The sequence below is a fragment of the Gorilla gorilla genome, chromosome Y (assembly GCF_029281585.2).
Source record: "Gorilla gorilla gorilla isolate KB3781 chromosome Y, NHGRI_mGorGor1-v2.1_pri, whole genome shotgun sequence".
In the NCBI taxonomy this organism is placed as follows: domain Eukaryota; kingdom Metazoa; phylum Chordata; class Mammalia; order Primates; family Hominidae; genus Gorilla; species Gorilla gorilla.
In genome coordinates, this window is record NC_073248.2 from 60,165,509 (window position 1) to 60,185,456 (window position 19,948).

Genomic DNA, 19,948 nt, shown 5'->3' on the forward strand with positions numbered 1-19,948 from the left:
CTGTAAAATATCAAATTTCACCAAATATATATTATATACTGTACATAAAATATCAAATTTCACCTAATATGTATTAAATACTATACATGAAATATGAAAGTACACTACAGGTATATTATATACTGTATATAAAATATCAAATTTCTCCATATATGTTATATGACGTATATAAAATATGAAATTTCACAAAATATGTATTATACTCTGTACAAAAAGTATGAAAGAACACTATATATATTATATACTGTACATAAAATATCAAATTTCACCAAATATATATTACATACTGTACATAAAATATCAAATTTCACCAAATATATATTATATACTGTACACAAAATATCAAACTTCACCAAATATGTATTATATACTATACATAAAATATGACAGTACACTACGTATATATTATATACTGTACACGAAATATCACAGTTCACCAAATACATGGTTTTTACTGTACATAAAATATCAAACTTCAAAATATATAAAATATACTGTACATAAAATATCAAATTACACAAAATATGTATTATATACTGTACATAAAGTATGAAAGAACACTAAATATGTATTATATACTGTACATTAAATATCTAATTTAACCAAATATGTATTATATACTATACATAAAATATGAAAGTACACTACATATATATTATATACTGTACACAAAATATCACATTTCACCAAATATATAGTTTATACTGTACATAAAATATCAAACTTCAAAAAATATATAATATACTGTACATAAAATATCAAATTACACAAAATATGTATTATATACTGTACAGAAAGTATGAAAGAACACTAAATATATATTATATACTGTACAAAAAATATCAAATTTCACCAAATATATATTACATACTGTCTGTAAAATATCAAATTTCACCAAATATATATTATATACTGTACATAAAATATCAAATTACACAAAATATGTATTATATACTGTACAGAAAGTATGAAAGAACACTAAATATATATTATATACTGTACATAAAATATCAAATTTCACAAACTATGTATTATATACTGTACATAAAGTATGAAAGAACACTAAATATATATTATATACTGTACATAAAATATAAATTTCAACAAATATATATTACATACTGTACATAAAATATCAAATTTCACCAAATATATATTATATACTGTACATAAAATATCAAATTTCACCAAATATGTATTATATACTATACATAAAATATGACAGTACACTACATATATATTATATACTGTACACGAAATATCACATTTCACCAAATATATAGTATATACTGTACATAAAATATCAAACTTCAAGAAATATATAATACACTGTACATAAAATATAAAATTACACAACATATGTATTATATACTGTACATAAAGTATGAAAGAACACTAAATATATATTATATACTGTAAATAAAATATCAAATTACAACAAATATATATTACATTCTGTATGTTTAATATCAAATTTCACCAAATATACATTATATACTGTACATAAAATATCAAATTTCACAAACTATGTATTATGTACAGTACATAAAGTATGAAAGAACACTAAATATATATTATATACTGTACATAAAATATCAAATTTCACCAAATATGTATTAAATACTGTACATAAAATATCAAATTTCACCAAATATATATTATATACTGTACATAAAATATAAAATTTCACCAAATATGTATTATATACTATACATAAAACATGAAAGTACACTACATATATATTATACACTGTACATGAAATATCACATTTCACCAAATATATAGTTTATACTGTACATAAAATATCAAACTTCAAAAAATATATAATATACTGTACATAAAATATCAAATTACACAAAATATGTATTATATACTGTGCAGAAAGTATGAAAGAACACTAAATATATATTATATACTGTACAAAAAATATCAAATTTCACCAAATATATATTACATACTGTCTGTAAAATATCAAATTTCACCAAATATATATTATATACTGTACATAAAATATCAAATTTCACCTAATATGTATTAAATACTATACATGAAATATGAAAGTACACTACAGGTATATTATATACTGTATATAAAATATCAAATTTCTCCATATATGTTATATGACGTATATAAAATATGAAATTTCACAAAATATGTATTATACTCTGTACAAAAAGTATGAAAGAACACTATATATATATTATATACTGTACATAAAATATCAAATTTCACCAAATATATATTACATACTGTACATAAAATATCAAATTTCACCAAATATATATTATATACTGTACACAAAATATCAAATTTCACCAAATATGTATTATATACTATACATAAAATATGAAAGTACACTACTTATATATTATATACTGTACACGAAATATCACATTTCACCAAATATATAGTTTATACTGTACATAAAATATCAAAATTCAAAAAATATATAATATACTGTACATAAAATATCAAATTACACAAAATATGTATTATATACTGTACATAAAGTCTGAAAGAACACTAAATATATATTATATACTGTACATAAAATATCAAATTTCACCAAATATCTATTACATACTTTATGTAAAATATCAAATTTCACCAAATATATATTATATACTGTACATAAAATATCAAATATCACCAAATATGTATTATATACTGTACATAAAATATGAAAGTACACTACATATATATTATATACTGTACATAAGATATCAAATTTCACCATAGATATTATATAACATACATAAAATATCAAATTTCACAAACTATGTATTGTATACTGTACATAAAGTATGAAAGAACACTAAATATATATTATATACTGTACATAAAATATAAATTTCAACAAATATATATTACATACTGTACATAAAATATCAAATTTCACCAAATATATATTATATACTGTACATAAAATATCAAATTTCACCTAATATGTATTAAATACTATACATGAAATATGAAAGTACACTACATGTATATTATATACTGTATATAAAATATCAAATTTCTCCATATATGTTATAAGACGTATATAAAATATGAAATTTCACAAAATATGTATTATACTCTGTACAAAAAGTATGAAAGAACACTATATATATTATATACTGTACATAAAATATCAAATTTCACCAAATATATATTACATACTGTACATAAAATATCAAATTTCACCAAATATATATTATATACTGTACACAAAATATCAAACTTCACCAAATATGTATTATATACTATACATAAAATATGACAGTACACTACGTATATATTATATACTGTACACGAAATATCACAGTTCACCAAATACATAGTTTTTACTGTACATAAAATATCAAACTTCAAAAAATATAAAATATACTGTACATAAAATATCAAATTACACAAAATATGTATTATATACTGTACATAAAGTATGAAAGAACACTAAATATGTATTATATACTGTACATTAAATATCTAATTTAACCAAATATGTATTATATACTATACATAAAATATGAAAGTACACTACATATATATTATATACTGTACACAAAATATCACATTTCACCAAATATATAGTTTATACTGTACATAAAATATCAAACTTCAAAAAATATATAATATACTGTACATAAAATATCAAATTACACAAAATATGTATTATATACTGTACAGAAAGTATGAAAGAACACTAAATATATATTATATACTGTACAAAAAATATCAAATTTCACCAAATATATATTACATACTGTCTGTAAAATATCAAATTTCACCAAATATATATTATATACTGTACATAAAATATCAAATTACACAAAATATGTATTATATACTGTACAGAAAGTATGAAAGAACACTAAATATATATTATATACTGTACATAAAATATCAAATTTCACAAACTATGTATTATATACTGTACATAAAGTATGAAAGAACACTAAATATATATTATATACTGTACATAAAATATAAATTTCAACAAATATATATTACATACTGTACATAAAATATCAAATTTCACCAAATATATATTATATACTGTACATAAAATATCAAATTTCACCAAATATGTATTATATACTATACATAAAATATGACAGTACACTACATATATATTATATACTGTACACGAAATATCACATTTCACCAAATATATAGTATATACTGTACATAAAATATCAAACTTCAAGAAATATATAATACACTGTACATAAAATATAAAATTACACAACATATGTATTATATACTGTACATAAAGTATGAAAGAACACTAAATATATATTATATACTGTAAATAAAATATCAAATTACAACAAATATATATTACATTCTGTATGTTTAATATCAAATTTCACCAAATATACATTATATACTGTACATAAAATATCAAATTTCACAAACTATGTATTATGTACAGTACATAAAGTATGAAAGAACACTAAATATATATTATATACTGTACATAAAATATCAAATTTCACCAAATATGTATTAAATACTGTACATAAAATATCAAATTTCACCAAATATATATTATATACTGTACATAAAATATAAAATTTCACCAAATATGTATTATATACTATACATAAAACATGAAAGTACACTACATATATATTATACACTGTACATGAAATATCACATTTCACCAAATATATAGTTTATACTGTACATAAAATATCAAACTTCAAAAAATATATAATATACTGTACATAAAATATCAAATTACACAAAATATGTATTATATACTGTGCAGAAAGTATGAAAGAACACTAAATATATATTATATACTGTACAAAAAATATCAAATTTCACCAAATATATATTACATACTGTCTGTAAAATATCAAATTTCACCAAATATATATTATATACTGTACATAAAATATCAAATTTCACCTAATATGTATTAAATACTATACATGAAATATGAAAGTACACTACAGGTATATTATATACTGTATATAAAATATCAAATTTCTCCATATATGTTATATGACGTATATAAAATATGAAATTTCACAAAATATGTATTATACTCTGTACAAAAAGTATGAAAGAACACTATATATATATTATATACTGTACATAAAATATCAAATTTCACCAAATATATATTACATACTGTACATAAAATATCAAATTTCACCAAATATATATTATATACTGTACACAAAATATCAAATTTCACCAAATATGTATTATATACTATACATAAAATATGAAAGTACACTACTTATATATTATATACTGTACACGAAATATCACATTTCACCAAATATATAGTTTATACTGTACATAAAATATCAAAATTCAAAAAATATATAATATACTGTACATAAAATATCAAATTACACAAAATATGTATTATATACTGTACATAAAGTCTGAAAGAACACTAAATATATATTATATACTGTACATAAAATATCAAATTTCACCAAATATCTATTACATACTTTATGTAAAATATCAAATTTCACCAAATATATATTATATACTGTACATAAAATATCAAATATCACCAAATATGTATTATATACTGTACATAAAATATGAAAGTACACTACATATATATTATATACTGTACATAAGATATCAAATTTCACCATAGATATTATATAACATACATAAAATATCAAATTTCACAAACTATGTATTGTATACTGTACATAAAGTATGAAAGAACACTAAATATATATTATATACTGTACATAAAATATAAATTTCAACAAATATATATTACATACTGTACATAAAATATCAAATTTCACCAAATATATATTATATACTGTACATAAAATATCAAATTTCACCTAATATGTATTAAATACTATACATGAAATATGAAAGTACACTACATGTATATTATATACTGTATATAAAATATCAAATTTCTCCATATATGTTATAAGACGTATATAAAATATGAAATTTCACAAAATATGTATTATACTCTGTACAAAAAGTATGAAAGAACACTATATATATTATATACTGTACATAAAATATCAAATTTCACCAAATATATATTACATACTGTACATAAAATATCAAATTTCACCAAATATATATTATATACTGTACACAAAATATCAAACTTCACCAAATATGTATTATATACTATACATAAAATATGACAGTACACTACGTATATATTATATACTGTACACGAAATATCACAGTTCACCAAATACATAGTTTTTACTGTACATAAAATATCAAACTTCAAAAAATATAAAATATACTGTACATAAAATATCAAATTACACAAAATATGTATTATATACTGTACATAAAGTATGAAAGAACACTAAATATGTATTATATACTGTACATTAAATATCTAATTTAACCAAATATGTATTATATACTATACATAAAATATGAAAGTACACTACATATATATTATATACTGTACACAAAATATCACATTTCACCAAATATATAGTTTATACTGTACATAAAATATCAAACTTCAAAAAATATATAATATACTGTACATAAAATATCAAATTACACAAAATATGTATTATATACTGTACAGAAAGTATGAAAGAACACTAAATATATATTATATACTGTACAAAAAATATCAAATTTCACCAAATATATATTACATACTGTCTGTAAAATATCAAATTTCACCAAATATATATTATATACTGTACATAAAATATCAAATTACACAAAATATGTATTATATACTGTACAGAAAGTATGAAAGAACACTAAATATATATTATATACTGTACATAAAATATCAAATTTCACAAACTATGTATTATATACTGTACATAAAGTATGAAAGAACACTAAATATATATTATATACTGTACATAAAATATAAATTTCAACAAATATATATTACATACTGTACATAAAATATCAAATTTCACCAAATATATATTATATACTGTACATAAAATATCAAATTTCACCAAATATGTATTATATACTATACATAAAATATGACAGTACACTACATATATATTATATACTGTACACGAAATATCACATTTCACCAAATATATAGTATATACTGTACATAAAATATCAAACTTCAAGAAATATATAATACACTGTACATAAAATATAAAATTACACAACATATGTATTATATACTGTACATAAAGTATGAAAGAACACTAAATATATATTATATACTGTAAATAAAATATCAAATTACAACAAATATATATTACATTCTGTATGTTTAATATCAAATTTCACCAAATATACATTATATACTGTACATAAAATATCAAATTTCACAAACTATGTATTATGTACAGTACATAAAGTATGAAAGAACACTAAATATATATTATATACTGTACATAAAATATCAAATTTCACCAAATATGTATTAAATACTGTACATAAAATATCAAATTTCACCAAATATATATTATATACTGTACATAAAATATAAAATTTCACCAAATATGTATTATATACTATACATAAAACATGAAAGTACACTACATATATATTATACACTGTACATGAAATATCACATTTCACCAAATATATAGTTTATACTGTACATAAAATATCAAACTTCAAAAAATATATAATATACTGTACATAAAATATCAAATTACACAAAATATGTATTATATACTGTGCAGAAAGTATGAAAGAACACTAAATATATATTATATACTGTACAAAAAATATCAAATTTCACCAAATATATATTATATACTGTCTGTAAAATATCAAATTTCACCAAATATATATTATATACTGTACATAAAATATCAAATTTCACCTAATATGTATTAAATACTATACATGAAATATGAAAGTACACTACAGGTATATTATATACTGTATATAAAATATCAAATTTCTCCATATATGTTATATGACGTATATAAAATATGAAATTTCACAAAATATGTATTATACTCTGTACAAAAAGTATGAAAGAACACTATATATATATTATATACTGTACATAAAATATCAAATTTCACCAAATATATATTACATACTGTACATAAAATATCAAATTTCACCAAATATATATTATATACTGTACACAAAATATCAAATTTCACCAAATATGTATTATATACTATACATAAAATATGAAAGTACACTACTTATATATTATATACTGTACACGAAATATCACATTTCACCAAATATATAGTTTATACTGTACATAAAATATCAAAATTCAAAAAATATATAATATACTGTACATAAAATATCAAATTACACAAAATATGTATTATATACTGTACATAAAGTCTGAAAGAACACTAAATATATATTATATACTGTACATAAAATATCAAATTTCACCAAATATCTATTACATACTTTATGTAAAATATCAAATTTCACCAAATATATATTATATACTGTACATAAAATATCAAATATCACCAAATATGTATTATATACTGTACATAAAATATGAAAGTACACTACATATATATTATATACTGTACATAAGATATCAAATTTCACCATAGATATTATATAACATACATAAAATATCAAATTTCACAAACTATGTATTATATACTGTACATAAAGTATGAAAGAACACTAAATATATATTATATACTGTACATAAAATATAAATTTCAACAAATATATATTACATACTGTACATAAAATATCAAATTTCACCAAATATATATTATATACTGTACATAAAATATCAAATTTCACCAAATATGTATTATATACTATACATAAAATATGACAGTACACTACATATATATTATATACTGTACACGAAATATCACATTTCACCAAATATATAGTATATACTGTACATAAAATATCAAACTTCAAGAAATATATAATACACTGTACATAAAATATAAAATTACACAACATATGTATTATATACTGTACATAAAGTATGAAAGAACACTAAATATATATTATATACTGTAAATAAAATATCAAATTACAACAAATATATATTACATTCTGTATGTTTAATATCAAATTTCACCAAATATACATTATATACTGTACATAAAATATCAAATTTCACAAACTATGTATTATGTACAGTACATAAAGTATGAAAGAACACTAAATATATATTATATACTGTACATAAAATATCAAATTTCACCAAATATGTATTAAATACAGTACATAAAATATCAAATTTCACCAAATATATATTATATACTGTACATAAAATATAAAATTTCACCAAATATGTATTATATACTATACATAAAACATGAAAGTACACTACATATATATTATACACTGTACATGAAATATCACATTTCACCAAATATATAGTTTATACTGTACATAAAATATCAAACTTCAAAAAATATATAATATACTGTACATAAAATATCAAATTACACAAAATATGTATTATATACTGTGCAGAAAGTATGAAAGAACACTAAATATATATTATATACTGTACAAAAAATATCAAATTTCACCAAATATATATTACATACTGTCTGTAAAATATCAAATTTCACCAAATATATATTATATACTGTACATAAAATATCAAATTTCACCTAATATGTATTAAATACTATACATGAAATATGAAAGTACACTACAGGTATATTATATACTGTATATAAAATATCAAATTTCTCCATATATGTTATATGACGTATATAAAATATGAAATTTCACAAAATATGTATTATACTCTGTACAAAAAGTATGAAAGAACACTATATATATATTATATACTGTACATAAAATATCAAATTTCACCAAATATATATTACATACTGTACATAAAATATCAAATTTCACCAAATATATATTATATACTGTACACAAAATATCAAACTTCACCAAATATGTATTATATACTATACATAAAATATGACAGTACACTACATATATATTATATACTGTACACGAAATATCACAGTTCACCAAATACATAGTTTTTACTGTACATAAAATATCAAACTTCAAAATATATAAAATATACTGTACATAAAATATCAAATTACACAAAATATGTATTATATACTGTACATAAAGTATGAAAGAACACTAAATATGTATTATATACTGTACATTAAATATCTAATTTAACCAAATATGTATTATATACTATACATAAAATATGAAAGTACACTACATATATATTATATACTGTACACGAAATATCACATTTCACAAAATATATAGTTTATACTGTACATAAAATATCAAACTTCAAAAAATATATAATATACTGTACATAAAATATCAAATTACACAAAATATGTATTATATACTGTACAGAAAGTATGAAAGAACACTAAATATATATTATATACTGTACATAAAATATCAAATTTCACCAACTATGTATTATATACTGTACATAAAGTATGAAAGAACACTAAATATGCATTATATACTGTACATAAAATATAAATTTCAACAAATATATATTACATACTGTACATAAAATATCAAATTTCACCAGATATATATTATATACTGTACATAAAATATCAAATTTCACCAAATAGGTATTATATACTATACATAAAATATGAAAGTACACTACTTATATATTATATACTGTACACGAAATATCACATTTCACCAAATATATAGTTTATACTGTACATAAAATATCAAAATTCAAAAAATATATAATATACTGTACATAAAATATCAAATTACACAAAATATGTATTATATACTGTACATAAAGTCTGAAAGAACACTAAATATATATTATATACTGTACATAAAATATCAAATTTCACCAAATATGTATTACATACTTTATGTAAAATATCAAATTTCACCAAATATATATTATATACTGTACATAAAATATCAAATATCACCAAATATGTATTATATACTATACATAAAATATGAAAGTACACTACATATATATTATATACTGTACATAAGATATCAAATTTCACCATAGATGTTATATAACATACATAAAATATCAAATTTCACAAACTATGTATTATATACTGTACATAAAGTATGAAAGAACACTAAATATATATTATATACTGTACATAAAATATAAATTTCAACAAATATATATTACATACTGCACATAAAATATCAAATTTCACCAAATATATATTATATACTGTACATAAAATATCAAATTTCACCAAATATGTATTATATACTATACATAAAATATGACAGTACACTACATATATATTATATACTGTACACGAAATATCACATTTCGCCAAATATATAGTATATACTGTACATAAAATATCAAACTTCAAGAAATATATAATACACTGTACATAAAATATAAAATTACACAACATATGTATTATATACTGTACATAAAGTATGAAAGAACACTAAATATATATTATATACTGTAAATAAAATATCAAATTTCAACAAATATATATTACATTCTGTATGTTTAATATCAAATTTCACCAAATATACATTATATACTGTACATAAAATATCAAATTTCACAAACTATGTATTATGAACAGTTCATAAAGTATGAAAGAACACTAAATATATATTATATACTGTACATAAAATATCAAATTTCACCAAATATGTATTAAATACTGTACATAAAATATCAAATTTCACCAAATATATATTATATACTGTACATAAAATATAAAATTTCACCAAATATGTATTATATACTATACATAAAACATGAAAGTACACTACATATATATTATACACTGTACATGAAATATCACATTTCACCAAATATATAGTTTATACTGTACATAAAATATCAAACTTCAAAAAATATATAATATACTGTACATAAAATATCAAATTACACAAAATATGTATTATATACTGTACAGAAAGTATGAAAGAACACTAAATATATATTATATACTGTACAAAAAATATCAAATTTCACCAAATATATATTACATACTGTCTGTAAAATATCAAATTTCACCAAATATATATTATATACTGTACATAAAATATCAAATTTCACCTAATATGTATTAAATACTATACATGAAATATGAAAGTACACTACATGTATATTATATACTGTATATAAAATATCAAATTTCTCCATATATGTTATAAGACGTATATAAAATATGAAATTTCACAAAATATGTATTATACTCTGTACAAAAAGTATGAAAGAACACTATATATATATTATATACTGTACATAAAATATCAAATTTCACCAAATATATATTACATACTGTACATAAAATATCAAATTTCACCAAATATATATTATATACTGTACACAAAATATCAAACTTCACCAAATATGTATTATATACTATACATAAAATATGACAGTACACTACATATATATTATATACTGTACACGAAATATCACAGTTCACCAAATACATAGTTTTTACTGTACATAAAATATCAAACTTCAAAAAATATAAAATATACTGTACATAAAATATCAAATTACACAAAATATGTATTATATACTGTACATATAGTATGAAAGAACACTAAATATGTATTATATACTGTACATTAAATATCTAATTTAACCAAATATGTTTTATATACTATACATAAAATATGAAAGTACACTACATATATATTATATACTGTACATGAAATATCACATTTCACAAAATATATAGTTTATACTGTACATAAAATATCAAACTTCAAAAAATATATAATATACTGTACATAAAATATCAAATTACACAAAATATGTATTATATACTGTACAGAAAGTATGAAAGAACACTAAATATATATTATATACTGTACATAAAATATCAAATTTCACAAACTATGTATTATATACTGTACATAAAGTATGAAAGAACACTTAATATGCATTATATACTGTACATAAAATATAAATTTCAACAAATATATATTACATACTGTACATAAAATATCAAATTTCACCAAATATATATTATATACTGTACATAAAATATCAAATTTCACCAAATATGTATTATATACTATACATAAAATATGACAGTACACCACATATATATTATATACTGTACACGAAATATCACACTTCACCAAATATATAGTATATACTGTACATAAAATATCAAACTTCAAGAAATATATAATACACTGTACATAAAATATAAAATTACACAACATATGTATTATATACTGTACATAAAGTATGAAAGAACACTAAATATATATTATATACTGTAAATAAAATATCAAATTTCAACAAATATATATTACATTCTGTATGTTTAATATCAAATTTCACCAAATATACATTATATACTGTACATAAAATATCAAATTTCACAAACTATGTATTATGTACTGTACATAAAGTATGAAAGAACACTAAATATATATTATATACTGTACATAAAATATCAAATTTCACCAAATATGTATTAAATACTGTACATAAAATATCAAATTTCACCAAATATATATTATATACTGTAAATAAAATATAAAATTTCACCAAATATGTATTATATACTATACATAAAACATGAAAGTACACTACATATATATTATACACTGTACATGAAATATCACATTTCACCAAATATATAGTTTATACTGTACATAAAATATCAAACTTCAAAAAATATATAATATACTGTACATAAAATATCAAATTACACAAAATATGTATTATATACTGTACAGAAAGTATGAAAGAACACTAAATATATATTATATACTGTACAAAAAATATCAAATTTCACCAAATATATATTACATACTGTCTGTAAAATATCAAATTTCACCAAATATATATTATATACTGTACATAAAATATCAAATTTCACCTAATATGTATTAAATACTATACATGAAATATGAAAGTACACTACAGGTATATTATATACTGTATATAAAATATCAAATTTCTCCATATATGTTATATGACGTATATAAAATATGAAATTTCACAAAATATGTATTATACTCTGTACAAAAAGTATGAAAGAACACTATATATATATTATATACTGTACATAAAATATCAAATTTCACCAAATATATATTACATACTGTACATAAAATATCAAATTTCACCAAATATATATTATATACTGTACACAAAATATCAAACTTCACCAAATATGTATTATATACTATACATAAAATATGACAGTACACAACATATATATTATATACTGTACACGAAATATCACAGTTCACCAAATACATAGTTTTTACTGTACATAAAATATCAAACTTCAAAATATATAAAATATACTGTACATAAAATATCAAATTACACAAAATATGTATTATATACTGTACATAAAGTATGAAAGAACACTAAATATGTATTATATACTGTACATTAAATATCTAATTTAACCAAATATGTATTATATACTATACATAAAATATGACAGTACACAACATATATATTATATACTGTACACGAAATATCACAGTTCACCAAATACATAGTTTTTACTGTACATAAAATATCAAACTTCAAAATATATAAAATATACTGTACATAAAATATCAAATTACACAAAATATGTATTATATACTGTACATAAAGTATGAAAGAACACTAAATATGTATTATATACTGTACATTAAATATCTAATTTAACCAAATATGTATTATATACTATACATAAAATATGAAAGTACACTACATATATATTATATACTGTACATAAGATATCAAATTTCACCATAGATATTATATAACATACATAAAATATCAAATTTCACAAACTATGTATTATATACTGTACATAAAGTATGAAAGAACACTAAATATGCATTATATACTGTACATAAAATATAAATTTCAACAAATATATATTACATACTGTACATAAAATATCAAATTTCACCAGATATATATTATATACTGTACATAAAATATCAAATTTCACCAAATATGTATTATATACTATACATAAAATATGAAAGTACACTACTTATATATTATATACTGTACACGAAATATCACATTTCACCAAATATATAGTTTATACTGTACATAAAATATCAAAATTCAAAAAATATATAATATACTGTACATAAAATATCAAATTACACATAATATGTATTATATACTGTACATAAAGTCTGAAAGAACACTAAATATATATTATATACTGTACATAAAATATCAAATTTCACCAAATATGTATTACATACTTTATGTAAAATATCAAATTTCACCAAATATATATTATATACTGTACATAAAATATCAAATATCACCAAATATGTATTATATACTATACATAAAATATGAAAGTACACTACATATATATTATATACTGTACATAAGATATCAAATTTCACCATAGATATTATATAACATACATAAAATATCAAATTTCACAAACTATGTATTATATACTGTACATAAAGTATGAAAGAACACTAAATATATATTATATACTGTACATAAAATATAAATTTCAACAAATATATATTACATACTGTACATAAAATATCAAATTTCACCAAATATATATTATATACTGTACATAAAATATCAAATTTCACCAAATATGTATTATATACTATACATAAAATATGACAGTACACTACATATATATTATATACTGTACACGAAATATCACATTTCACCAAATATATAGTATATACTGTACATAAAATATCAAACTTCAAGAAATATATAATACACTGTACATAAAATATAAAATTACACAACATATGTATTATATACTGTACATAAAGTATGAAAGAACACTAAATATATATTATATACTGTAAATAAAATATCAAATTTCAACAAATATATATTACATTCTGTATGTTTAATATCAAATTTCACCAAATATACATTATATACTGTACATAAAATATCAAATTTCACAAACTATGTATTATGTACTGTACATAAAGTATGAAAGAACACTAAATATATATTATATACTGTACATAAAATATCAAATTTCACCAAATATGTATTAAATACTGTACATAAAATATCAAATTTCACCAAATATATATTATATACTGTACATAAAATATAAAATTTCACCAAATATGTATTATATACTATACATAAAACATGAAAGTACACTACATATATATTATACACTGTACATGAAATATCACATTTCACCAAATATATAGTTTATACTGTACATAAAATATCAAACTTCAAAAAATATATAATATACTGTACATAAAATATCAAATTACACAAAATATGTATTATATACTGTACAGAAAGTATGAAAGAACACTAAATATATATTATATACTGTACAAAAAATATCAAATTTCACCAAATATATATTACATACTGTCTGTAAAATATCAAATTTCACCAAATATATATTATATACTGTACATAAAATATCAAATTTCACCTAATATGTATTAAATACTATACATGAAATATGAAAGTACACTACATGTATACTATATACTGTATATAAAATATCAAATTTCTCCATATATGTTATATGACGTATATAAAATATGAAATTTCACAAAATATGTATTATACTCTGTACAAAAAGTATGAAAGAACACTATATATATTATATACTGTACATTAAATATCTAATTTAACCAAATATGTGTCATATACTATAAATAAAATATGAAAGTACACTACATATATATTATATACTGTACACGAAATATCACATTTCACAAAATATATAGTATATACTGTACATAAAATATCAAACTTCAAAAAATATATAATATACTGTACATAAAATATCAAATTACACAAAATATGTATTATATACTGTACAGAAAGTATGAAAGAACACTAAATATATATTATATACTGTACATAAAATATCAAATTTCACAAACTATGTATTATATACTGTACATAAAGTATGAAAGAACACTAAATATGCATTATATACTGTACATAAAATATAAATTTCAACAAATATATATTACATACTGTACATAAAATATCAAATTTCACCAGATATATATTATATACTGTTCATAAAATATCAAATTTCACCAAATATGTATTATATACTATACATTAAATATGAAAGTACACTACTTATATATTATATACTGTACACGAAATATCACATTTCACCAAATATATAGTTTATACTGTACATAAAATATCAAAATTCAAAAAATATATAATATACTGTACATAAAATATCAAATTACACAAAATATGTATTATATACTGTACATAAAGTCTGAAAGAACACTAAATATATATTATACACTGTACATAAAATATAAAATTTCACCAAATATGTATTATATACTGTACATAAAATATCAAATTTCACCAAATATGTATTACATACTTTATGTAAAATATCAAATATCACCAAATATGTATTATATACTATACATAAAATATGAAAGTACACTACATATATATTATATACTGTACATAAGATATCAAATTTCACCATAGATATTATATAACATACATAAAATATCAAATTTCACAAACTATGTATTACATACTGTACATAAAGTATGAAAGAACACTAAATATATATTATATACTGTACATAAAATATAAATTTCAACAAATATATATTACATACTGTACATAAAATATCAAATTTCACCAAATATATATTATATACTGTACATCAAATATCAAATTTCACCAAATATGTATTATATACTATACATAAAATATGACAGTACACTACATATATATTATATACTGTACACGAAATATCACATTTCACCAAATATATAGTATATACTGTACATAAAATATCAAACTTCAAAAAATATATAATACACTGTACATAAAATATCAAATTACACAAAATATGTATTATATACTGTACAGAAAGTATGAAAGAACACTAAATATATATTATATACTGTACATAAAATATCAAATTTCACAAACTATGTATTATATACTGTACATAAATTATGAAAGAACACTAAATATGCATTATATACTGTACATAAAATATAAATTTCAACAAATATATATTACATACGGTACATAAAATATCAAATTTCACCAGATATATATTATATACTGTACATAAAATATCAAATTTCACCAAATATGTATTATATACTATACATAAAATATGAAAGTACACTACTTATATATTATATACTGTACACGAAATATCACATTTCACCAAATATATAGTTTATACTGTACATAAAATATCAAAATTCAAAAAATATATAATATACTGTACATAAAATATCAAATTACACAAAATATGTATTATATACTGTACATAAAGTCTGAAAGAACACTAAATATATATTATATACTGTACATAAAATATCAAATTTCACCAAATATGTATTACATACTTTATGTAAAATATCAAATTTCACCAAATATATATTATATACTGTACATAAAATATCAAATATCACCAAATATGTATTATATACTATACATAAAATATGAAAGTACACTACATATATATTATATACTGTACATAAGATATCAAATTTCACCATAGATATTATATAACATACATAAAATATCAAATTTCACAAACTATGTATTATATACTGTACATAAAGTATGAAAGAACACTAAATATATATTATATACTGTACATAAAATATAAATTTCAACAAATATATATTATATACTGTACATAAAATATCAAATTTCACCAAATATATATTATATACTGTACATAACATATCAAATTTCACCAAATATTTATTATATACTATACATAAAATATGACAGTACACTACATATATATTATATACTGTACACGAAATATCACATTTCACAAAATATATAGTTTATACTGTACATAAAATATCAAACTTCAAAAAATATATAATATACTGTAAATAAAATATTAAATTACACAACATATGTATTATATACTGTACATAAAGTATGAAAGAACACTAAATATATTTTATATACTGTAAATAAAATATCAAATTTCAACAAATATATATTACATTCTGTATGTTTAATATCAAATTTCTCCAAATATACATTATATACTGTACATAAAATATCAAATTTCACAAACTATGTATTATGTACTGTACATAAAGTATGAAAGAACACTAAATATATATTATATACTGTACATAAAATATCAAATTTCACCAAATATGTATTAAATACTGTACATAAAATATCAAATTTCACCAAATATATATTATATACTGTACATAAAATATAAAATTTAACCAAATATGTATTATATACTTTACATAAAACATGAAAGTACACTACATATATATTATACACTGTATATGAAATATCACATTTCACCAAATATATAGTTTATACTGTACATAAAATATCAAACTTCAAAAAATATATAATATACTGTACATAAAATATCAAATTACACAAAATATGTATTATATACTGTACAGAAAGTATGAAAGAACACTAAATATATATTATATACTGTACAAAAAATATCAAATTTCACCAAATATATATTACATACTGTCTGTAATATATCAAATTTCACCAAATATATATTATATACTGTACATAAAATATCAAATTTCACCTAATATGTATTAAATACTATACATGAAATATGAAAGTACACTACATGTATACTATATACTGTATATAAAATATCAAATTTCTCCATATATGTTATATGACGTATATAAAATATGAAATTTCACAAAATATGTATTATACTCTGTACAAAAAGTATGAAAGAACACTATATATATTATATACTGTACATTAAATATCTAATTTAACCAAATATGTATCATATACTATAAATAAAATATGAAAGTACACTACATATATATTATATACTGTACACGAAATATCACATTTCACAAAATATATAGTATATACTGTACATAAAATATCAAACTTCAAAAAATATATAATATACTGTACATAAAATATCAAATTACACAAAATATGTATTATATACTGTACAGAAAGTATGAAAGAACACTAAATATATATTATATACTGTACATAAAATATCAAATTTCACAAACTATGTATTATATACTGTACATAAAGTATGAAAGAACACTAAATATGCATTATATACTGTACATAAAATAT